Raw genomic sequence first — 25,109 nt, 5'->3', positions numbered from 1 at the left:
ATGAAATGACGTACTTCAGACCACAGAGAAAGTGGGAGAGCTGCTCTGAACGCAAGTCGCTCTCATGCGCCTCCTGCCCCTGCATGACAGCGCCCTGCATAATGCGTGCCACACGCGCACGACATAGTAAAAGACACCAGTCATTTCACCAAAATGTGACACATTCAAATTCGCTCTATAGCTACAGTTAAAAACTGCAGAATGCTTCTTGGTTAAAACCAGACGACTGAGAGGTATAATGAGACCTCATTTCTCCAGGATCCAAACGACTGAGATAGAATATACAAAACTGTATGATTTATAATCGTGTCTATCAGGCTCTGAGATAGTGTAATCAAAAAAGATTAAATTATAGTTAAAAATAGTTTGGGATCTGTTGCACATTTCATTTTTTATACTTTTTTGAAAATTGATAGAGCATTTATAGTAATTCTTCATTAACCAGAACATCCAAGAAACTAGAAAGCTTATTTCTGACAATTCTTGACAAGTGCTTAATGCACCTGGAAGCAGAATAATTTTTACTAGTAACCCTTAAGTGACAGTATGAGCAATTTTTACACGGCTAAACCTTCAGCAAAGCATATTAACAAAGAACTGGGTGGAGCCTCTATAGCTGTATTATAACAATGGAAGCCCACGTAATGAAACGAGCCCATGGAACTTTGAACGTATACCTCTTACTCAGGACAACTGACCTGGAAATTTTACGGACAAATTTTGAAATTTCTGAGAAAATCTGAAATTCAGCAAATCATCAGAATCAACTGATGGTGTTAAAATCTGACTGTGATCTTCCGTATCCAAACTAATGGTTTCTCAAAATTCTCAAAAATATCACTACTTTCTCCCCATCATATTCAAAAATTTGGGGTGGACGGTCCTCGGATCCAATATTAACACTACGTATGAGTTTCAAGTTTGTAACACCTTTTTTCGCTCAAATTTTTTTCTTTAAGGGGCTGGCTCGGCGGCACAGTGGTTAAGTGCGCATGTTCCACTTTGGCGGCCCGGGGTTCGCTGGTTCAGATCCCAGGTGCGGACACGCACCACTTGGTAAGCCATGCTGTGGCAGGCGTCCCACATATAAAGTAGAGGAAGACGGGCATGGATGTTAGCTCAGGGCCAGTCTTCCTCAGCAAAAAGAGGACTGACAGCAGTTAGCTCAGGGCTAATCTTCCTCAAAAAAAATTTTTTTTTTCTCCTAATATGATGATAGAGTTGTGAGTTGAAGGAGGTAACATAGTGTCCAAAGAGCAGAGCTCTGGTGACATGCTCCTTACTTGGTCAGCAACCAAGGACAAGTTCCTTCACTTTTCTAGAACATTCTTCCATGGAGAATTGTCACCTCACACGGTGCAGCAAGAATCAAACGAGAATGCAGGAATAAACTACCTAGCAGGGTACACAGAGTGCCCACTAACGAATGTTAGGCACTGCCTTCACAGAAGGAGGAAATTCAAATTCTAAAGTAAGATTTACCCCACACAGCCCTTTATATTTGAAAAGGCCACCTTTCCCAGTGACCACTGTGAGTTGGCTTGGTGAACTACAGTTTCTGGTCCTAGCTTCCTTAATACTTTTCTGCAGGCTCACGCCTCGTTCCTCCCTAATTGTACAAACACTGGAATAGTCACTCTCTTTGTCATTATTTGCAGCATTTGCCTTCATGCCCTTCTAAAAATCTACACTTGGCATTCTGGACAGTGCACTATGGTGGGACATCCCCTGGGCTGAGAATCAGGAGACTTCCCCCCACCTCAACCCAATCTGATTTCTGCTTCCACTAATATTTTGCTGTCTTACTGAGTATCAATTCTAAATCTTCGTTTCCTCATATGCAAAATCAGAGGATATATTAGATCTTCCACAGTCTATCCAGATCCAACAATCTATAGTTATAATCTAAAACTACATCCTAAGGTTCTACTTGTTGAGAGGCAAAGAAAATATCATTGACTTATCTGATTATCTAAAGATAAAGGAGCTGAAATGTAGTAGTACTTTCTTATTATTTTATTTTATATAAAATACATTTTATCTTATATTTATATTCAATATATCTTTATTAGATGAACGATGAAGGATTTTCTAAAAAAAATAAATTTGCTTTTCTTCTCCATAAGCATAATGATTAGTGTTAAAATAATTGCCCTTTAGTGATGTGCTGAATGCCTTGAATTAAATGGTTTCATAAGCACACAGACCTGCAGTGGTTGATGTAAGTCACATAAACAGCAATAATTATACTTTCTATAAGGATATTCAAATGCTTGCTTTCTTCAGTTCTAGTAATTTTAGTGTTTATAATTGAGTGACACGTGTTTTATAAGTACTGAAATTATTTTAAAAATCGGGGGCTTGCCAGGTGGCAGAGTGGTTAAGTTTGTGTGCTCTGCTTTGGCAGCCTGGGGTGTGCGGGTTCAGATCCCAGGTGTGGACCTACACATCGCCCATCAAGCCATGCTGTGGCAGCATCCCACAGACAAAATAGAGGAAGATTGGTGCAGACTTAGCTCAGGGCCACTCTTCCTCACACACACACAAATCAAATATATACCTACAAATATAAAAATTAATAGTCATTGTTTTTCTGGTGACAAGATTGAGGAAGCATGATTATCTAATTATGTGACTCACTGAAAGAATCAATCACCTTATCAGAAATAGGAAAAAACAGGGCTATATGGATTTAGATTATGAAATACTATACATGAATGAAAACATACCAGAGCAAGAAAGCACATACAGTATCAAGAGAAACATTTTTTATCTAAGCAATGAATTGTCACACCGTCAGGATAGGTCCCATTTTCTCTAAGGACAGATATGATACCTCCCGTGATAATTCATCCTGGGGGCTATCAACTTAGTTAGGAAGCATCTACCTAGCTAGTTTCCTAATGCTGTAATTTAAGCACATTTCCCTTCTAATTGGCTTTTCCCTAAAGAGGGAGATATCTGATTCTTACATTTGCAAGCTATTAATATAAGCCTCCTCTTCACCAGAATAATCCTAGTTCCTTTCACATTTTCCAACTTCTTAATCAAGCCTTATTGCTCACTTAAGCTTCAATTCCTTCACTTCCCTCTTTATTTGTAGAGAACTGAAGTAGACGTGATAATCTCCAAGGGTCTCCACCAAGGATATTGAAGGGTATCTTCCGAGGATAATGAAGTTTCTGAATTTTAACACTTGACTCTCCTCTTTCCGGAGTGGTACCTGCCATTCTCCCTTCCACTCCAGTGCTACTCATTATGAAAACTTCCACCTGGGAAAGAAGAATTATTTTGAGAAACAAAAACTGTAAATTTCCAATTCTCTAAAACATTGAAATACCTACCCCTCAAATATTTTATGCTTTCTTACCTTCACGGTGACAAATGCAATTTAAAAAATTTCCAAAGAGAAAAACTCCCCAAAATTGACAAGGCTCCAAACCACTCTAGTCAGAAACTTTAAACCTAAATATTCCCAAGTCCAGTTGCCAAAGAGCCTCACATGCGTCTGTTCCAGGGAAACATTCTCTAGGTATTATGGGAGTTCTTGCAAAGGACTTGAATGTTGTTATGTTATTTTTATTATAAACACAAGAGGGTTGGGAGACAGTTACAGACAGATGACCCCTCACTCTTTCTTTCCGAGCATTTTAGTATCTTGCATCACCGCTTTTATACAAGAAAGATATATGTCACAAAATGATGGAGCTAGAAAAAATCTTATAGGTCAATCTTCTTAGAATTGGTAATTAAAGAAAAGGCCCCATTCTACCCACTCGCTCGAATAGCATTAAAGGATTACCGATGAATGAGCTGTGTTGGGCGACTGCCTCTACAACGGAAAGGCTTCCATTCAGACAGAGGTTCTCCTTGAGGGAGTGCCTGGGAGTCCCGCAGTGTCATCTATAAAAGGACCTGGCTTTCAAATAAATGCTGCTGACGAAGAACAAGGAATACTGCCTATTGAGCGGTTTTAAAATAACAGCATTGTAATGCAAAGTGAATTTGTTTTATTAGAAAATGTTTCAAGGTCGTCTCTATTGAGATTACATTTTTACTAGTTTCTTTTTCTTTTTTGGTGAAAAGCGTATTTCAGTGCTAAACATCTGGAGTAGCTTTTGAAGACTCTTGGTTTCCATTCTGAACTAGAAGGTTGACCTTTGGAAGGGGCAGAGATTGGGGGCAACGTTGTGTCCATGTGGGCGTGTGTTGGGGGGGGTGGGCATTGACACCTAAGATGAGGAGGTTAGAAGGCTTCTCTAAACACTTCCCAGATGCTGTCCACTGCTCTGAAAACACCATCGGTTCCCATGTGCCAGTCTTTACCGCTGACAATAACACGGTTTCCTTTGGAAACTCTAAAAGTAAAGTCTAAAAGGTGCCCTGTTAGGGCAACCCTAGCTTGCTCTGACAGACACAACCTCAGTCCAGAGCAGCTTTCAGCTCTGCCCCAAGCAAACTCAGCTGCTAGCCTTTCAGCAGAGAAGATGTCAGAACACTCCAGTGCTGTGACATGGGTATCGCTTACCCTTCCTCTGAGCGCCAGTTGAAGAGGACAGATCCCTGTGTGAGCTCCTGTTTCACTTTTGTAGAGAACATTTACCTCTCAGGGACAGGGCTGGGGTCACCTCAGAGAACAGAAAGCAAGAAGCTCCTCAATTCTTCAGATATTTTTCCCAATGACTATATGTAGTCATATAAACCCAGATACATACACACAAGGGAAATAATAAAGAATAGAGGAAAATTCTAGAAAATCCATGTTTAAGAACCTTCCCCTCACAAATATATAAACAATTTCCCCTAGAATAGCAATATGATTTCAGACAAAGGGGATTTTCTTCCTCCACTGAAGGATAATTTTCTCAGCTGTCCACTTTGCATTTCAAAGCATGGCCAGAGGGCAAAAGGGTGCCCCTATAAACTCAACTGAAAACTCTTCTTGTAGTTTATTTATAATAATGTGAAATTACATAGCAGTATGAGTTGGTTGATGCTCAGACTCTCAGATAAGCTTTTCAAAATGGAAAATGGCATGAAAGATGCCTGGTTACAAGGTTATAAACCACATTTTATTCCAAGCAGAACATGATATAATTACAAAATTACAGAAGTGCAAAGAAATTAATTTCTTCTTTAGACAATGAGCTTCTAATTAAGGGCATTTTCCTTTGAGGATCTGGGTGAGAGGAAAGAACTGGAGGAATGGGGAACAACCTTGTCAAACAGCCTCCTCCACAAAATGATCTATAAACTTATTTTTACAGTGGGTGTTTTTCCAGGGTAGCAACCTATCTTTATTGTGCATTGAAAGTATTTACTGGAGGAACTTTGATCTGGCAAAATAAGCCAACTGTTCTACCTAATAAGGTTAACAAAAGAAATGGCCTGACAAGTCCCGGACGATAAACTGTTTAGAATCTAAAGGAACTCTGTCAGATCTCTGGAAGAATAAACAGATTATAAAAACGACCATAAAAAGCCATCTTCTGGGTGCCAACCAGTCCCCCAGGCCCTGAGGTCATCCCTCACTGCTGCTCACTCACCTCCAGGGTCCAGGGTCCCAGGAGCGAGCCCCCTCAGACCTTGCAGGCGCTCCATTCGCTAAGGAAATAAAAGTTTTATTATGTGATCTCCGTAACTGATAATGCCCCAAAAGTGCATGCAGGCAGCATAATGTTAGCAAAGCAAATCCCCTTTCTAGAGAAAGACTGCTTTTTCTCACTACTTTCTTTCATATTTATATCCAACAGATTGTATTCAACATGACTGAATGGTTTCTCTACCACTGGATGGATAAGATGCTGAGATAGAGACAAATCCTTTTGCAGAAAAGATAATAAATAAATGTACTCCAGATGTAAACTTTTGTAATATTAAAAGAAAAGCAAAAATAATCCCAAACCGTCTGACATTCTTAAGCATCTAAAAAGAAGAAGAGAAACAGTTCTGTCAGAAAACTTGAGAGGAGTTATCTGCCCATTGACAAGTGAATTTCAGTAGGGTTTGATCATCACTTCAGATGTGAAGCTTTAGAGAAAATGCCACAATATCCAACGATCTATCTGGGAAACATGCTTTTCTTTCCTGATTCAAGGAAATTGCAAAGGAAATTTTTAAAAGTCATGAGAATCAATATTTCCTTTTTTATTAATTAAAAACTTTAATTTAAAAACACAGGTAACCAATATCATGCAGCCTTTAGAAAGATATATTTACCAAAACTTCAATAATATGACAAACATTTATAATAAACTAAAAACAAACCACATTCATAAAGGTAAATTTATTTTATATAAAACACTGATAAATACAACTTATAATGTTGAGAAAGTACTTGAGAAACATTTCTTCTTTTTTCGTGTTATTTGAATAAATTATTCCTATAGACTTCTTTGGTTCCATTGGCCCTGAAAGTTTTAATACCTGTCAGAATTATTCAGAAAGTTTAAAAAAGTGAAAAATAATCCTTTGTACTCATAATTAAGACAGAATTCACCACTTTTTGATATTCATTTTTATCTCCATGCCAACCAAATGTGATTTACTAAAACACTAAACACTAAAAGAAAACTGAAGACATTTCTTGGGGTTTGAGCATGACAGCTCATAATTTATTGATCAGTATTTTCAGAGAGATGCAGAAAACAGTATCTAGATACATGGCAGAGTTATGGGCTATGGGAATCATATTATTTGCCACAGCCAGGCATTCAAGTGTTCAGTTTTCAAGTTTATTAAGAGGGCCTCACGGATGTTTCAAAACATTAAAATGAGGAAGGCCAAGAAAAGGACTGGATTGTCTCTCGTCACTGAATACTCCCCATCTGGCTACATTTTAGAATGCCAGCATGCCCAGGCTTGCTGCCTCATGGGGTTTCATTCTCTTCAGCATGGCATTGCTCACTTCTTAGCAATCACGAAGAAGAAAATTTCTAAGTCTAGGGTGGCTCTTCCTCTGAACTAGTTAGTTCCCTTGGTTTGATAAGACCCGCCCCTCCATCAAGGTGACACCCCACCCGATGTCACAGGGATCTAATGAACCCCTCAGAGCAGCTGCCCCAACTCAATTTAATTCAACAATTCAGTCCTCAGAGAGGACTCATAAACACAACACAGCACTAAGTCTGGCCTTAAGGAGCTCACGCAATTCTCCAGGTGAGAGAGTTCGCTCCCCGTCTAGAGTCGCTAGGGAGCCAGAGCAGGTGCCCTGATTAGCCTGGCCACAGACAGTAACTTAACAGTAGCAGAAATTTTCCTGCTCAGGGCAGCTACCTTGCCCCTGCCCCAAGAGGAAGGAGGGAGAAGTTTCCTGGGGGCAGGGAGGGGATACTTGTGGGGCTGCAGCCTTTCTTCAGATGCCTGTCCTCTGGTCTCCAAAAGGCAAGCGCTCAACTCCACACCAACAAAGCTGAAGTAGGCTCTACTTTTCGGTAACATTACTAGGGGTAACACCACTAACGGAAAAAACTAATTCCACTTCCACTTTCCATTCAACTCTTTATGTTGTCCTGAGGGAGACGTGAGGTCCATTCTTTCTACTTGTACCCTTGAGTCTGGAAGGTAGACAAGTCACTCTCCGTGCATCAGGCTTAATTGCTGGCATGAGCAAAGCACCTCGAAAGCCCTGGAAGGTGCAGCCAACTCTCCTGGAAGAGGCAGGGAAGACTCCAGAGAAGAGGTGCATTCTAGGTAGATCTGGAAGAATGAAAAGTGCTCCCCCCAGCAAGGATTTCCCATCCAGCAGGGATAACAGCTGTTTCACACAGAATATGTGCAAAGTATGGGCATCCTGGTAAGACTGAAGGGAGAGAAGGGACCAGCACTGTGCAGTGTCCCTTCATGTCACACACTGTGCCAGATCCTTTACTCGCATGTAAAGGATGTGAGTAACTCCCCATAACCCTTCTCAGGATGTCATGTCCCATGCTACAGGTGAGTGAACTGGGCCTCAGCAAGGGTAAGTAATTTGACCAAGTCACATAGGTCTTAGCTGGGAAAGCTCAAATTCTCCAGTGTTTTTCAAATGATCCCCGGTAATGGGACTCTTTTTTTCAAACAAAATCTCACTTAAATCATAAATAGCCAGACAATCAAAAGTCAACTACATATTTTTAAAAATATCTTTGAAGGAGAGCCACCAGAGCTGGGCGACCAGATGGCAGCGGGTTCTGCAATGAATGGAGAGGGAGCACAGATCAGGATGGGATCCCATTCAGAGAAGCTCTAGGCAGGCAGGTTAAGCAGCCTCTCAAAGCTTAACCTTTAGTTAGCAATTCCCCAAATCCTATTAGATAAACTACAGAACTAAAGGATGAAAACCAAACAAACCTTTCTGGTCCCTACGCTTAAATTTTAAAGTGACACTCTGACTCTTTACACAAACTGCTTTTTATATGCACACTTCAACAGAAAAAAAAAAAAAAGGCTGCCTCCCCTCATCCAGGGATAATACGCTATAATATTTGTCAGGTGCAGCACAAGGCAGCTTTGGGACTGTCACTCAACATGCTGCGGCTGCCACAAAAAGAAGAATGACGTTCTAAGGGCACTGTCATTGGAGAAAAGGTTCCCCAGCACTGGAACCCAGGACTGGTAGTTATTTTTCACTCAATTTCTGCACCAGACATAGTTATCCAAGGGGAGGGCAACTTCCACAAATACTTCCAGGAGAGTACTTATTTTACACTTTCCAATCATAACTTAAGAAAGAACTATGGGGCCCGGCCCAGTGGCGTAGTGGTTAAATTTGCGAGCTCCACTTCCGCAGCCCAGGGTTTGCAAGTTTGGATCTCAGGTGTGGACCAACATATCACTCAGTCAAGCCATGCTGTGATGGCATCCCACATACAAAACAGAGGAAGATTGCCACAGATGTTAGCTCAGGGACAATCTTCCTCAACAAAAAGATCAAAAAGAAAGTACTATGGACATAATAAGCACCATTAAGTGCTTTGTCAACATCATTTTATAAATAAGGTTACTCTTGAATCTTAAATAATCTTTTAATATGATGAAAAATATAAAAAATAAAAAGACTATATTAGAAGATTAGAGAAAATGTAAAGTAAATGTGGTTAATCACTTCTAATTTGATGATGTTCACACGAGGATGATTTTCGATTTTTGCACATTAGTTTCATGTACTACTGACGGCTCTTCACTGCCTTTCCTTGCAGGAAAATAAGAACAAGGATGTGATGCTCCCTCTGGGCCCACCATCACATACAGAATGGGCTAAGCTAAGCTCCCAAACAGAGACACTAACGGCAGCCTCCAATAACAGGTATCTCTTCTCTTCCATTTTAATGAGCTAAAATGCATTTGTAATAAGAGCCAGGGTAATCCTCCGAGTCTTCTGCTAGCTGCTCAAGCAATTCTCTTTTAAATTATACACTTTCCTTATCATGTCCTGGAAAAGAAAATAACTTAAACCTCTATTTGTGGCTTTAAAAACATCTATCGCAAAGATAATATATGACCTACTAATGCTTTAAAATAAAGTTAGGAAATACATAAGTCCTGGGGCCATAATGTGCAGCTTCGTGACTACAGCTAATGATACTGTACTGTATATTTGAAAATTGCTAAGAGAGGAGATCTTAAAAGTTCTCATCACCCTAAAGAAAATTCGTAACTATGTGTGGTGATGGATGTTAGCCAGACTTATTGTGGTAATCGCTTCACAATATTTACATAAATCATTATGTTTTACACTTGAAATTAATATAATGTTACATGTTAATTACATCTCAATTAAATAAAGCATATGCAAATGCTTTAAAAGGTATGAAGATCTATTAAATTAGAAGGCAGCAGAGGAATTGATAGTAGGAACAGATAATAATCAGCATGATAACGAAACTGACCTTCGGATACGTTATTTTATCATTATTGTGGAGGTATGACTCGTGTGTCTATTCTGTTCTAATTCAGTAGCAATAGCTATATGAAATTCAGAAAAAGATTTTCAGTAATTTCTATCCCCATTTCACCCAAAAATTTGAAGGCTACACTACATCAAATTGCACTGGTAGATGAGGTTGGAGAAAGAAACTGAACCAGAATCTTCAGAAAGGGCTAAAGGAGCACATGAGGGGCATGAGCAAGCAAAGCTTTACTGTTAACCTCATGCCCCTTTATCAATAACGTCCCCCAGCTTCTTTCCTGCCTCCAGGGCTGCTCCTTCTTCATATGCTTCTCTAACTACCCTTCGATGTGCAAATCTCCAAAGCAGGCTCCCAAATCACCTTCTTTGCTCAGTCTCTATTCTCCAAGGCTTTATTACCAACTACACACTGACGACTCTCAAATTTGTGTCTCCAGTTCAAATTTCTCATCTGAGCTCCAGATGCATCTGTCCAACTGTCTACCTGCTCTTTGCCCTGGCAGATCTCACAGGCATCTCAAATGTAACATGTCCAAAGCTGAATTCACGAACTGAACATAGGAAAAGTTTTCCTCATCTGTGCAAACGCTACCACCATCTATCTACCCGCTCATGCTAAAATCTTGGACCACAGTTCCCCACGTGCTATCAGTTACTGACGTCTGCTGACGCTGCCTTCAAAACCCCTTTACTCTGTCCACTTGTCTCCAACCTCACTGCCGCCACCCACTCTCAGGCCCTGTTATCTCTTCCTTCATGCATTCTTGCCTCCTCCAACCCCTTCATCACAAAACTGCCAGAGTGGTGTCTAACTGTAAATCGGATCTTGTCACTCCTCTTTTTTTCAGAGCCTGCTCCTTGGATCACGTGTCCAACCCTTACTATTTCCCTCCGGGCACTGCATGATGGCCTTGCCCAGCCCATAACCTCTCCTTCCACCCTCTCTCCCCTGCTCACTGTCATCCAACAATAGTCCTTTCTTTCTGTTCTTCGAAGACACCAAACTCCTTCCTTTCTCAGCCCACCTGCATGGGTTTTTCTCTCTGGAATGGACCTTCTCTGGACAAGCTCCTCTGGTCTCTGGTCCCATCTTGCGAAACATTTCCCGGAGACGCATTCACTAACCCTCTGACTAATGACCCTCTCTCCTAGCAACCTGCATGTCTTCGTGGCACTAATCACACATTATTTATGATGTCACTTTTTTGCCCCCACTACGAGAGGATAGGCTCCCTGTCCACCCCGTGTACAGCTTTCCTCAGCATCACACACATCCCCAGTGCAGTGCCTAGAAGACAGCAGGTGCTCTGTGACTGTCTGTTGACCAAATGAATGCTGATACTTAAGGAGGTTTCTGGACATGCTCCAAGTCATTGATCTGACAGCCCTGGTCCTTATTAGGTGGCTAATTTCAGCCCCAATTTCACAGCTTTTCTTTCCCTTAACACATGGTCTTCACCCCCACTACTCAAGGGCCAAGGTTAGGAGGAGAAATCTCGTATTTGCACCTAGTATTTAGTAAGTGGACTTTAGAAAAAGTGAACTACCTCTCCCAACCTCAGGTTTCTCACTGTCGTCTGAAAATGTCTCCTCAGGCTCTTCCACTGTGCATCTGGGAATGCACACTGTTTTCAATCCAAAAGAAAATTTTGTTCACACCCAACGTAAAACATCTCTCATTGACTTTGGAATTCTCTAGGCTAGCCTTGCTTCAAGGTCTTTATCAATGTCACTTTCACTTGATCGCGTGATTTCTGAGAGCCCTGAATTGGAGTTCAGCCCATCTGGTGATGATGCAGTCACCCAGGCCTCCACTCACTGCCTATGTCCATCTGAGACTAGCAACGACCTTGGGGGGGCCCAGCAAAGCCCTGACTGTAGGCTAGGATCCCCTCTGTTACTCAGAATAAAGTCCAAAGTTCCTTGTGGCCCAAGGCCTTTCTGAGCTCCTGCTTTGTTTTAATCACACTGGCCCTTTGCTATTCAAACATTGCAAGCCAGCTCCCACTTCACATGCCCCCTCCTTACAGTCTTTGCACTTCTGTCCCCCTGCCTGGCACTGTCCTTCCTGAGACATCCTAAGGATTCCTTCCCTCATTCATTTGGGTCTCCGCTCAAATGAAACTCTGCTAATCAGAGGGGCTTTCCAGGACTGTGCTATCTACTGCCCACCCCAGTGCTCTCTGTCCCCTAGTTCTGTTTCATTTTTCTTCTTCTTATTTGTCACAACAAATTATACGTGTAATGTCTGTCTCTCCAACTGGAATGTAGGAGTCACAACGAGAGGAACTTTGTTTTGTTTCCTGTTATATATACAGTGCCTAAAATAGCCCATAGTAGGTCCCCGGAAAATATTTATTGAATGAATGAATAAAGGAATGAATGAGGGATGTCCTGCTAGACATCAAGAAGGCAGCAAGACTGAGAATCCGCCAGTCTAAAGCTGCAGAAGTATGTGACGGTCAGGGAGGAGTTGTGCCCATGAGGACTTGGAGGAGGAGCTTAGGCGGCTGGATCCCAAGGCAGGAGAGACAAGAGGCAGTCCCCCCATTTCCAGCCCTGCCCCATTCAGGAGGCTGCAGAATGGAGGGCTGGGTTCATGGGGCGGCAGGCGGGGCTGAGTCCCGGGGGCCTGCCAGTCAGCTGGTCTCCTGCCAAAAGAACAATGAGCCTCTGGCTTTGGGGAGGAGAACAGGGCGTCCGCAAGGTAAGAGCTGCAGAACCAGGAGTCAGGACGTTGGTGGCCTTGTTACCTGGAGATGGACGGCGTGTGCTACCTTTTCCACCTTTGTCTTCTTTTTGTAATCTGTCTTTTAAACATCACTTAACCAAATTCCGAATTCAAGGCTTCTGTGAATTAATCCACAATTTCGCTCACTACCACCCATTTCCCCAAATTTAGACTCAAGGTGACCTATGTACCATCTTATTTCAAAACTCTCACACTCACTCTGACTACGTACAGTCTTATCCCACCGCCCTCTAGACTGTGGGTTCTTGAAGGAGAGCCTCTGACTTCCCAGCACTGACCACAGGGGCTGCCACTCAGCACGCTCTCCAGAAATGTCTTGTGGCTCCATCGGTATATTGTGAACTAGATCTCCCAGAAGACGCGGAGCTAAATATTCCGTAACAAACATCACTAATGGTCAACTTACATTCATCTATACAGGTGATGGCAGAAGAGTTCTGAATAGAGGTTAGTTCAAGGATTGGGAGATTCACAAAATAAATAAGGAATTTCCACAGGTGTAAAGCTAGTGTGATAAGACCAACTGATGCTAATGAAACCTTTATCTAACATGTGGAGTTTCCAGAGATTTCCACCTATACTGGGGTGGGATGGGGAAGTATGTAAAGAGGATAATTATAGCTGTGTATTATATTTTTAGTTTCAATATTTCAATTTTTAACACTCAGAATATAATTTTCAAATACTATTGAGAGTACAGTTAACATTTTATCTAAATTTCTTCAAAGAAATGATTTGGTCTTTCGATAAAAATACTATTTCTTAAATATGATTTTACATCCTAGGGTGATTTCTTTCCCTGACATTATGGAAGACTCAATATAATTAATTCAGCAAACATTTACTGAATGCCTACAATACACGGGTCACCCATGCTAGGTACAGTTAAAAGATATAAGCTTCACATAACAAAATATAAAAAAATTGAACAATATAAAAAATATTAAAAAATATAAGCGTCACAAAACTTTGCAGTGGACTGACTAAACTGTTTACATTCTACTGAGAGGACAATATTTATATTAGAATTTAATATTTTTATTTGAAGTTAGATACAGCGTATACGGAATGTCTTCAGCCACATAATGACATAAGGCATAACTTCCCAGAGAGTTTCTAACGTGAATGCTGCTTCTGCTCCCAACCCCAATGCCCTCATCACAGTGAGGTGCTAATCTGCATTCTTAACCTCAACTCCTAGTTTTAATAAATGATCTCAAACATCATGTTCCCAAAGCAAAACCTCCTAACGGCTTCCCAGTGCACTGAGCACAAAGCCACCCAAGTATGCAAGGCTGGTTCCTTATCGTCTTGCAGGTCTTAGTTCAAATGCCTCAAACACAGATGTCTTCCCTGACCATCTGATCTACAAACGCCTGAGCACTCTATTCCGTCGGCTTCCTTCACTGTCCTCGCAGAACTCTCCACCCTCGGAAACTGCCTGTCTCCCCCACCTAGAATGGACCCTTCCCCACAACCTTTGTGTTACCCCCTACTGTGTCCCCACCTGCCAGCACATAATATTCATTGAATAAATTATTAATGAATGAACTTCCTAGAGAGCTCGAGTTGACTATTTCATGCATATTATGAGAACTTTTCCATGTCTTATCAGAAAGCCAATAATAAATGTATAGATCATGCTTTCCCGCACGGTTTTCTACACTATCATTACGTGACGTGTGCCTCATATTTGACAAAATGTGTCATGAGTATAATTTAATAATAACTACTCAATGAATCTCACTAAATAATCATTTGGTGAACAAATGAATGAAAATAATTTTGCTCAAAATTATTGACTGAGATCTGTCAAAGAAAATGGAATTACAATGCAAAATAATATTTTCCTTCAACTTTTAGAAGAAAACCAAAATTATTTTTATTTTAGTTGTCAAATATTTTTGTGGAAGAACAGCAGTTGTGGAAAAATGGAAACTGGCACTCAAAACCCACCTCAAATGGACTGCTAGAGTAGGTTTACTAGTCCCCTGGCAGTCTCAAGCAATGTTTTTGGACAATAAAAAACCCTACAGGGGTTTAAGTAAGATCCGAGTTCCTCCTTGTGGGGCAAGTCAGAGTTCATCACTATGAAAACTAGATACTAGGATGTGGTTGGCTTTTCTCTGGAAAAGGGAGTAAAATTAAAGGCTCAGAATGCAAGATCTTTGTTTGTTTTGGGGGAATCAGTGACTAACATAGGAGGAATCCTTAAGGAGGAATCTCAAGCGTTTTCCCATCCTACCTTGAGCACATCCTCCCTCACATGCTACTTACCAGCACAACCTGGTCCTCGGTCACCTGCTGGGACACAGCCACCAACAAACCAGACACGGCCCTGCCTTCACGGGGGTTACAGCCCTTTGAACAGCGGGGGACCATGAACACAACAGCTACAACATCCCATGACTGCTAGGACCTGGCCACTGGGCTACCGAGGTGGAGCTGGGGAGGCTTCCCTCTGCAGAGCGGGGCTCTTGTTCTGCACCACCTCCACTCGCAGCCTCTCAACGCTATGGGCTGAAGAACGCCCTCACAGGATGTGCAAATCCCTGCCTTTAAGAAACCACTCACGAGCCAATGTTCTCTGTCATGCACCTCTATCTGCATACTCAGAAATTTTTAAAAATTGCGTGGTTTATCACAATATGTTAATAGTCTACATCCAAAAAGAGAGTTTTTGGTAACAAAGAAACAAAGTCAGGAGTGAGCATAAACTGTTACTCATTTTGAAATGGTAGAGTTTCTTATCTAACAATAAATATATAAATCCCTGGCTCAGGCATGGCGAGGGGGCATTCAGTTGCACTGTCAATCACCAGTTCACCTATTCTGAACATCAGTTTTACAGTATCAAGAGTCTTAAGACATTCATACCCTTTGACCCAGGAATTACCCTTCCATGGATCTTGCTTAAAGAAGTAATCTGAAATTTGAATAAAGATTTCATCAAAATGCCATTTATAATATCAGATATTTGGAAACAGCCTAAAGGACCAATTTTAAGGGAACAGTTAATAAATTATGGTGTATCCATACAATCAAATATACAGACATTAATAAAGCTTGCTGAGAAGTTGGAAAATGTTTAGGACACAAGGTTAAGCAAACAGCAGACTGTAATTTTATTAACTATGGAAAAAATTCATTAAAAATAAAGAGGAAGAAAATGCTAAATTGTTATGGGTGCCTTTGGGTCATGGGATTAGAGGCAAGTTTTCTCCCTGATGTTTTTATACTTAATGTATTTTCCAAAGTCTTTATTGGGAGCATGTATTGCTTTTATGATTAGAAATAACAGCATCTCTTCAGAAATGCTAAGTAATTGTATTGTATTAAAATTTCTTGCACACCTGTGTTGATTGAGCTGATCTGATACGCGGTTTGCCACATGAGCCAAAATTTGTGCCAAAATCAGCTTAGAGAGGCTCCTGAGGTTCTCTGGATTCACCCTGCATTTCAGCCCAAAGATGCTGATTCTCCAAAAGGAAAATATTCCTGAGCAGCTGCCCACCTCTCAGCACCTCTGTGATTAGCTCACTTTTTGCAAGAGTCTGCTCCTTCAGCATGACTTCCATCGAGGAGCCTCCAACGTTCTTTACCTATTCTAATCTCTCTACCAGCTTTATGTCAATGTATTGTAATCACTGGTTTATAGCCGGTTCTCTCATCAGATTATGAAATTCTTGAGATCTTTCTCATCCTGACATCCCCAGAATCTGAGTACCTGGTAAACAGCGGGCACTTAATAAATGCTGTTAAATAAATTATTACAATACAAGAAGAAAGTCACCTTAATAACCCCCAAGAGAAACACTCGCTAACAGGATCCTGTTGTATTGGGAATCCTGGTTGGTGCACGGAATCAGATACATTTGGAATATAATTTCCAGGCTGTGAGAGAGCAGAGCGGCCACTGACACAGGAGCTGAGCTGGCGCTCACAGCTCGACCCCCGTGTTCTCCTGTTGGATGGAAACGATTTCACAGAACATCACCACTAGACAAGGCAACTCTGTGACCTCCTGGCTCAGGACAGAAACAAGACCAGCACATGATCATATCTGAACACAAACAAAACCACGACACTGTCCCACCCCAACATGACCAATATCCCCCCAATGTAGCTAATAAGCGACTGCTGCTTCTTGGCCAGTTACAGCGTTAGCCTCTCTAGTCTTGTCTCCTTCCAGAGAAGATTTATTAAGACACAAAATCACAGGATTATCCCCGCTTCCATCCACAACAGAGCCCTGCTTCTTTAAATCCTCTCCCACATCACTTAATACAACTCCAAATCCCATAATAACTAATTTCTCCCACCCTCCTACCGAGACGCCCTGTTTCCCTATGGTGTGCATCCTCCCTCGCTGTAACCAGTAGCAAACCCAGCCTCTTCAATCACAGGTAATTTCCTGGTGGTCTCTGGCTGGAGGACATTGGTAAATTCTTAGTCCTATCTGGAATGCCCTCTTCTTTTTTCTCTGTCCATATATATGAAACAGAACTCACTTCCTCCTGGAAGCCTCCTCTGATTGACCTTCTGGGTTTCAGATGGTCCCACTCCTTTTAGTCTCCATAACACTTACGTTCAACTGCTGCTATTAAGTTGGTATTGCATAATTCTAACTAGCACTGTGATCCTGGCTATTCTCTGAAAAATCTTTCCAACTCTGGAATCATATTATTCTACTGTGTTGCTTTAAAAGTTTCCTGCATGGTTGTTTTATCTCCCCAAACAGGCTATGAGTTCTCACAAATATGCCTCAAATATATATTTTTATACACCTTCTAATGCACTTCCCTCTTATTATATATACATATACAGAGTCCACTACACATCGCAAAATCTATGTTTAGTCATAAGTCTAAGCAGATAAGAATTTCACCTTGCATTGTTGGAGAATGATCTGATGTCACTCATATTCCATCAGTAAATAGTTTCATTTAGAATATCGTCAAATCTAGACCTTTATAACTGGAGTGTGTTCCATGTTCCTGCTACATTCAGTATGTGCTACTGCTCGCTCACGCTTTCTCTCTCTCTCTGTATGTATCTATTTATCATATTTCAGGGCAAAGTACCTGTATATATAAAGGTAAATTCAGGCCATGGTAGCTGGCAGAGGTCCCTTCTCTTCAACTGAAATCGGTGACTAAAATTAAGCCTTCCAAACATCTGACTTGCTGACGTATCTATCCTGCATAATGATAGAGATCCCGCACTGAGGGGAAAAATCCCACTAGATTATTAAGTTTTCTGCCAAAGCTGGATATAATCCTGCCGGGCAACTCTCTTCAGATGACCTGCTCCCATCTCACATTCTCATGTCTAAAAGTTAACTCCTGGTCTCCCTTCACAATCGTATGGCCCTGCTGACTTCCCCTTTTCTATCGCCTAGACTTGAAATTGACCTTGCCCTGCTAGGACCAGGATGACTCCCCAAAGATCCAGGATGAGGTCGAGATGCAGACAGATCTGGGTTTCCATGACAGCTGCTTCATCCTCCAACCTTGCTCCAGGAGCTCAGGCAAGTAATTTAACCTCTCTAAGCCCCTATTTCCCGGCTCAAAAAAAAAAAAAAAAAAGCCACAATATTTACCCTCCCAGGACTCTAATGATGATTAGTGAGATTATGTACCTAAGGCATATGGCAAATGCTCTGCAAATGTTAGCTCTTTCTTCTCTAATAATGCCTGACAGCTAAGAGAATCCTGTCTCCCTCTGAGGAGCCGCCAGCTCTGTATTCTCATTGACTTACACCCGGAAGGGCACTTCGAGCTGGGCAGATGGTAGAGTTCCTGTTCTTAGATCCACAATGAAGCTCTAGTTGTTGTATTGATTACCCATCTGTTCAATTTCCTGAAACCGCTCTCACCCACCTCCCTTGGTATACCCCATACCCCAAACCCCAAACCAAGAATCGATGCACACGATAGTCTTACTTAGGCATTCCTGTCCAGTTTGCTGCTGAGTGTGGATGCTCCACACCTTCGCCCTGAGGGCCTCTATTCCATCTCCTCTGGAACCTCTGTCACTCCAGTTGCCTAGTAGAAGGCCCAACCTTGGACCTGTCCTTCAAGTTGGCCTCATATCCTGGATTCTGACCTTGGGCTTGAGAGGCAGTGTTGTGTGGTTTATTAAAGCACAGACTTTTGTTTCAGACTGCCAGGATTTGAACCCCAGTGCTACCACTTCATGACCACATAACCTGAGAAGGTTATTTACCTCCCTAACTTTCCATTTTCTCACCTTAAAGGCCTTTTATGAGATTTAAGTAATATAATGAATTTAAAGCACGTAATGTGGGACCTGGCATACTAAGTGGGTCCTCAATAAATGTCAATGCCACACATATAAAGGGTTGGCCTCTTGAACTTGTGGTGACAACTGGCCCCCTTTCTACACAATCCAGTTGCCATGAACCTGCCCACAACACACTGCCATTTCACCTACTGGCCCAGCCTGTCTTCCTGGTCTGGTCCCTCCTGATCCATTTCATCCCACAAATGCTTCTGTCAACACAGATGCTCCTTCCTCCTGACATGCAACCTCACTAGACTTCCAGAATGTTGCTTACACATGCTAATATTCTAATTTGGGACCATGACCTTATGCCTCCTCAGCGAAGTCTAGCTCTAGGCTGTGCCTACTGCCTTCCCTCTGCCCACCTCCCAGAAACCCAATGAATCTGCATAAGCAATAGTTCTCTGTTCCCTTTCCTGTTCAAACTTCACTGGATCTATCACGTCTAAAGTAGGGAGTCTCCAATCTCATGATCTCTAGATAACCACGGCTTCCAGAAATGAAATCCCTAGACTGGAAATAAAGCACAAGGGTATTTGCTGAAAATATATAAATATTTGAATAAACAGTGGGCTCCTCAGTCAACAATACTCTGGGAACCACAATCCTTCCAGCAAAGTCTAGACATAAAGGCATTATTTCACCACTGGACTTTGCCTTGGCTAGAGGAGGGTCACACTTCTAGAATTTGTATGGCCTAGAGCATCTGAGTTGCCTCCATGTGCAAACTTCATATCATTGTGCAGGGGGCTGTTCCGAAAAAGCAAGGGGCAACTCTCCTCAATAGTAGACATGTTGGTTTTGATTGGCAGCATCGTTAGCTCAGGAGAACCGCACCTCTATGTGATCTTCACCCAACTACCCATCACGATGCTCCTACCAGGCTCCTCCTCCCCACCCCACCACCAGTACCACATACACACAGCACTAGGCACGAGATCCAGCCCAGGATTCTTATAGTAGCACTCTCTGACAGAGGCGGAGACTGAGTCAATGACCACTGAAGCACGGTCAGAGTCCTTCCAGGAGATTTCTATAAATGGGATCTGGAAGAGACAAGATCTCTCTTTCTTACAGCTGAAAAGCCCAAGAACGCAGGATTAGAAGTAACAGCAGTTGTCTTTCTCAGCACACGGAAAGGGGCCTCAGAATGAAGCTGAACCAGAGAAAAGGAGCTGAGAAACGGGGGGAGAGAGAAAGAACCTTGACAAAGTCCTGCGAGTCTCTGGGTTCCAGCCATGACTGAAGCAAGGTCAACCTTTGGACTTTGCAGTCACATGAGCCAACAAGTCCTTCTGTAGGGTGGCGGGGTAGGGGGGTGGGACTAGTCCAGCTTTGGTGTACTTACTGCTTGGGGCAGAGTGACAAGAGTGCTGCAGGAGGGAACGTATAGATCCACATCTTCACACCATGCTCAGCTCACATTCCTGTGAGTTCTGTGTAATTTCACCTCTGGTGACAAAGTTTCTGAAGCACAACATGCTACTGGAACATACCCCATTAACTAACAGTGCAACGGCCCAAGAATCCTCACCTTTATACGAGAATTTCCTTTTTCCAGTTGCACTCAAAGCTCTTGGAAGAGTCTTATCAATGATTCTGTAATAGTCAAATCCCCAGAATTCCTGCTGAGGAAGGGGAGGGAGGTGAGGGAAGGAGGAAGCACAGAACAGGAGTAATCAGACTAAACACCAGTGATCAGAATCCAAGACATTTCAGGAGGTCTCGATCTCTTAAACCGAGACTCTCATCTTTCAGAACATAAACGAAATTTTTACTAAGACATTTGAACCTCCACTAAAATCTAACACCAACCTTATCTCTCTCTCCCATTTACATGGGGTTTCCAGAACACGTTTCGGATTCTATCTCTACAAATCCTGCAGAAAGGCAATGGAGCATACTGGGGTAAACGTGCTGTGCAGTATTAGTCCTGATTTCATCACCTCTAATTACGTTTTAAAGTTGTTATGAAAGATCAATTGCCATTATTTGTGAAAATTCATCGAAAACCATCCAGTACTAAGTGACAGCTGGTATGTATTTTTTCATTACGTATTGTGAACTCAGATAATCCATGATGGGCCAGATGCTCCCGGTCAGATCTCCTTTACCTCCTCTTAGCACCATATGACCCTTCCCTATGTCCAGTACGGCCTCCAGCCTGTCCACCCCCAGCCCAAACTCCACTAACCGCACCCCCACACTACATTCTAATTTCTCCCTCTCCTTAATATCACCAGAACTCATCTTGAAGCATTTTAAAAGAGGACGGAAAGATCAATCCCAAGCCCTGGATCTATTGATGAGGGCACAGAGGCCCAGAAAAGTCAAGCAATGTACCCAGGGCCATGTAATCAGTGGTTTGGTCAGGATGACAACTTGGATTTCCCAACTCCTCATCCAGTGCTCTTTGCAACCCACCATTCTTCTCTCCAGTATAGACCGGTTCCCTGATACTCAAGGACCATCCCAGGTGCTCAGTGATCTGTGGCACATTTTCCAGTTCCTTCCCCCACCAGCCTGTAAGCTCCCATAGGAGAGGCTACCTTGCCATCCAGTGGCTAGCAGGTCACCACAAGTGTCCATCCACATTCTGAATGCTTGGGTATGTGTCAGACCTTAGTAGATAAACACATCTTAATCCTTGAAATGGACACGCTTGATAAAACTGCAAATCATATGTTCCTTAATAAAACAAAGGGTCCATCGCACTGCAGATTTGTTTTTTCCATCACTACACAAGTTCTTATTCCAGATGTGTTTTGCTTGATGAACCTCCCCCTGCTGTCTCCTATTTGCGGACAGTAACACTAAAGGAATTTATTTTAAAAATGCCTCCTCTTTCAGACTCTACATTCTACTTGATGAGGAATACACATGACCATGAGGACTGTTATTTTACCTTCTACTAATTTTGCTTAAGAAATGTAAAAAGTGACATCTGCTTTTATCTTTGTTCTCACCTATTTTCCCAAGTGAAATACGAATTTCTTTCCCTTTAAGCTGAGAATCATTGTGGGATGGAGAGAATTTAAACAATCAGCTCAGACTCGCTCCCTTTATATGTCAGGAGTTATCTTTCTCTGCCCAATGAACTGTTGTCAAAATTCTGAAACTACACAAGTCTACAATGGCAATCGAACTCTTGGAGTTTCACTAAAAATTCCTCCAAGTTGAAATAACAAGTGCAGCCATCCTTCCTTACAATGATCTTTCCTGAAGAATCCCTTCTGATAACGGGTGCCTTTTGGACCCAACGCAGAAGCAACAGGTAAAAGCTTTCTGGGCCAACTGCCGGGAAACTGCACACAGAGATTTTCCATGCAACAACTCTCTCTCTTCCACCAAAGGCTTCCCCAGCCTAGGATACAAAGCTAATTATAACCAGAACTACAAATTACACTTAAATCATCTCATAATTATGAGCTCTCTAGAAAGACTTCATTAGAGAAAATCATTCCTAACACCTCAGTATATATTTTTAAGAGTAAAAATAAAATAAAATAAAAATCTTGTAACATTAAATTAGTAAACCATTTAACTCTAGTTTCCACTTCATGGAAACATTATTTTCTGCTTAGAAGGACTCTATTCTTCACTGAAACTGAAAAGCTCGGAAACCACAAGCAGATGCTTCTGTTTGGGTAAACAGTAGTGGAAAAATAAAGTGAGGTTTAAGAAGTTTCAAAACTTAGCCTACTTTTCACAAAATGGTAATACAGTCTAGTATCAGTAGCCAAATAACAAGCGAAGGTCATTTTATAATAAGTATCTCCATAACACAAGACATGACAAGCCATCAAAGTAAATAGCTTTCAGAGGCCCTGGTAATATTTATGCATAAAGCTCTTCAGAAAGTGTACCTCAGAACTTGGTCTGACTGCAGAACCAAAAGAGTTTAATATTCTTACTGACAAATAGAAACAGTTGTCGATTCTTGAAACATTTCCTATATAAACAGTTGTGTACAGCTATTTCTGAAGGTCTTCAGAAAAAAAGGTAAGAGACATTTTAGTCAAACGTATTTGGTTCTGAAATACACGAGACTAAGGTGTACCCGGGACTGACTCCGATTAGTAAATTACATGTATGGGAAGCATCTGACTTCCCGGCATTACCAATGCCTGGTACTGAACGATGAATTGTTTTTACTATAAACATCGTGCACACACACACACACTTCTCAACCTAAATCTAAGGGTAGTAAATACACACAGAAAGCTTGCACCTACACAATGTGAAATGCTGGCTTGGACAATTAATCACAGCAAAAGAATGATTAATGAAGCAAATCTTGCAAACCCTCAGCCCTTTCTCCTAAGGATAGACTATAGAGAGAGAGTAGTGCTGAATTTGGCAAATAATTGCTTCGCCTCTCCATTTTCCCTCTGCAGACACTACCACATACAGATACTGCTCTAGGAAATCCTGTCCACTTTGCTCCTGCCGGGCACTACTATAAAGGAACGCTGTGGACCTCTTCACAGAGAACGCCGATTCTCTGGAACGGAGACAAAGGAGGGTGTAGCTTGGAGGATCCCAGCCCGGCGCTCCAGGGCTCCGGGTCCTCGGAGGCTGCCCCGAACGGCTTCTCTTGCGCTCCGGGGACTGGGGAGTCCGGAACTGATGGCTGACTTGGTTTATTTCCCAAACTTCGGGAGACAGTGTCTACCCTAACTCTGGAGGCTAAAGGGGGGAGAAGGGCGGGGGCTGCAGTCTCAGCTGCAGGGGTTGCCCACCCATCTCCCCGGTCCCGGCAGCACCCTTCCTGCCCCTCACCTGTCCTGAGCGCGGGGCCTCGGGGGGTCCAGTCGCCTCCTTGGGCTCTCCCTCCAGGAGTCGTGGGACGTCGGGCGCCTCTGGAGACGAGGAAGGAGGCGGCGGGGTCGGGGGCGTCAACAGGAACCCCGGCAGCCGCGGGCAGCCGCGCTCTCCCTCCCCATCCCAGCGGGCTCGGGCAGCGGACGCGGCGCGGCCACAGCGGGCGGATGAGTCAGGCGAGGGGGCGGGCGGCGAGGGGTGCGGGCGTCCCTACCCGCGCGCCGGGGCGGCGGCGGCCTCGGGGCGGGGGGCGCGGCGCTGCCCGTGCTGGGTGCGGGTCGCGGGGCCGCCGGCCGCAGCCATGGGGCGTGCAGCGTCCGGGCGCTCCTGCCCTCGGGGTCAGCGGGCGCGGCGCGCCGGGCAGGGGACTGGGACTCGCAGCTCAGGCGTCGCCGCCGCCGCCGCCGCGAAAGACAAAAGGGACCCGGGAGCTGGGAGGGGAAAAGTTTTCTGCTTGGCTCCAGACGGATCCCAACCAAACCTCACGCCCAAAGCGCCGAAGAGGCGGGCTGGGGGCGGGGCGGGGCGGGCATCCTGGAGCGACGCCGCCCGATCGGGACCCAGGTCCCCGCCAATCTCACCACGGCCCACGACCCGTGGGAACTCCCCCCGCCTGCTGCACCCCCGCTCGCGGTCCTCCTCCTCCTCCTCCAGGCTGCAGACAGGATCCACTCCTCCCCCTCCAGGACCCCCAACCCCCCGACCGTGCCCCGGCCGCAAAGAACCGGGATCACCAGAGACAAAACCTATCTTTGGGAACAAAATACCCGCTTTCAGGAGCTCTTCACCGGGGTGGAAGGCCACAGGGTGGAAATGGACACGCCCACCCGCGAAGCGCGCCTAGAGCTGCGGTGGAAGCCCGGGTCTCAGAGCTGGGGGTCCGGGGCCCGCTGGTCTCCCGGAGCGGTAGGGAAGCCCCGGCCGATTCCCGGGTTTCCTTGAGCAGGCGCCTTGGCTCCACGCCCCTCGGACTCTTTCTTATCAGACGCCGCCTGGACGGGTCGGGGTCCCCCTGGCGGGCCGCGCGGGCGCTGCGCGTGCGGAGCCAAACCTGGCCCGAGAAGACACTGAGAATGCCCGCTCTGTCTACACAGCCAGGGAGCGCCCAACTGGTTAGCCGCCAGTCTGCCTGGAAACAGGCTCCAGGAGAGCGGCTTGGGGACGAGGGTCATGGGCAGAGAGGACAAGGGCGAAATGGATCGAGGAGGGCGTCGATGAACAGTGCTAAGAGAACACTGCAAACAGCAAAGCCAAGGAGGGGCACGGGTTACTCCTCCTCGCCCCCAATATTCAGGGACTAGAGACTGTGCCCTACTCATCGAGTAAAACAGTATGATA

The 25,109-nt window shown here is 43.6% G+C and overlaps 1 protein-coding gene across 9 annotated transcripts in view; it reads right to left on the bottom strand.

Annotated features, from left to right (window-relative positions):
- The window catches only part of TMEM200A (transmembrane protein 200A), a 74,964-nt gene extending 50,118 nt beyond the window's left edge, over window positions 1–24,846 (bottom strand). Inside the window, exons 1-6 of one of the 9 annotated variants that reach the window (XM_070222746.1) lie at window positions 24,539–24,840; window positions 23,730–23,809; window positions 20,482–20,572; window positions 5,547–5,604; window positions 4,529–4,683; window positions 2,973–3,272 (exon numbers count right to left, since the gene is read on the bottom strand). The gene's annotated coding sequence lies outside the window, so the exon portion shown is untranslated. Of the gene's footprint in view, window positions 1–2,972; window positions 3,273–3,802; window positions 3,904–4,528; window positions 4,684–5,546; window positions 5,605–20,481; window positions 20,573–23,729; window positions 23,942–24,538 lie in introns of those variants that run through there. The other 8 variants (XM_070222749.1, XM_070222747.1, XM_070222748.1 and 5 more) reach the window with 8 other exon arrangements.
- Window positions 24,847–25,109: the final 263 nt, after the last annotated feature.

This window comes from Equus caballus, chromosome 10 (genome assembly GCF_041296265.1).
Source record: "Equus caballus isolate H_3958 breed thoroughbred chromosome 10, TB-T2T, whole genome shotgun sequence".
NCBI classification, from domain to species: Eukaryota; Metazoa; Chordata; class Mammalia; order Perissodactyla; family Equidae; genus Equus; species Equus caballus.
Note: the sequence above shows the minus strand (reverse complement) of the source record. Positions and strands in the feature narration are given on the sequence as shown.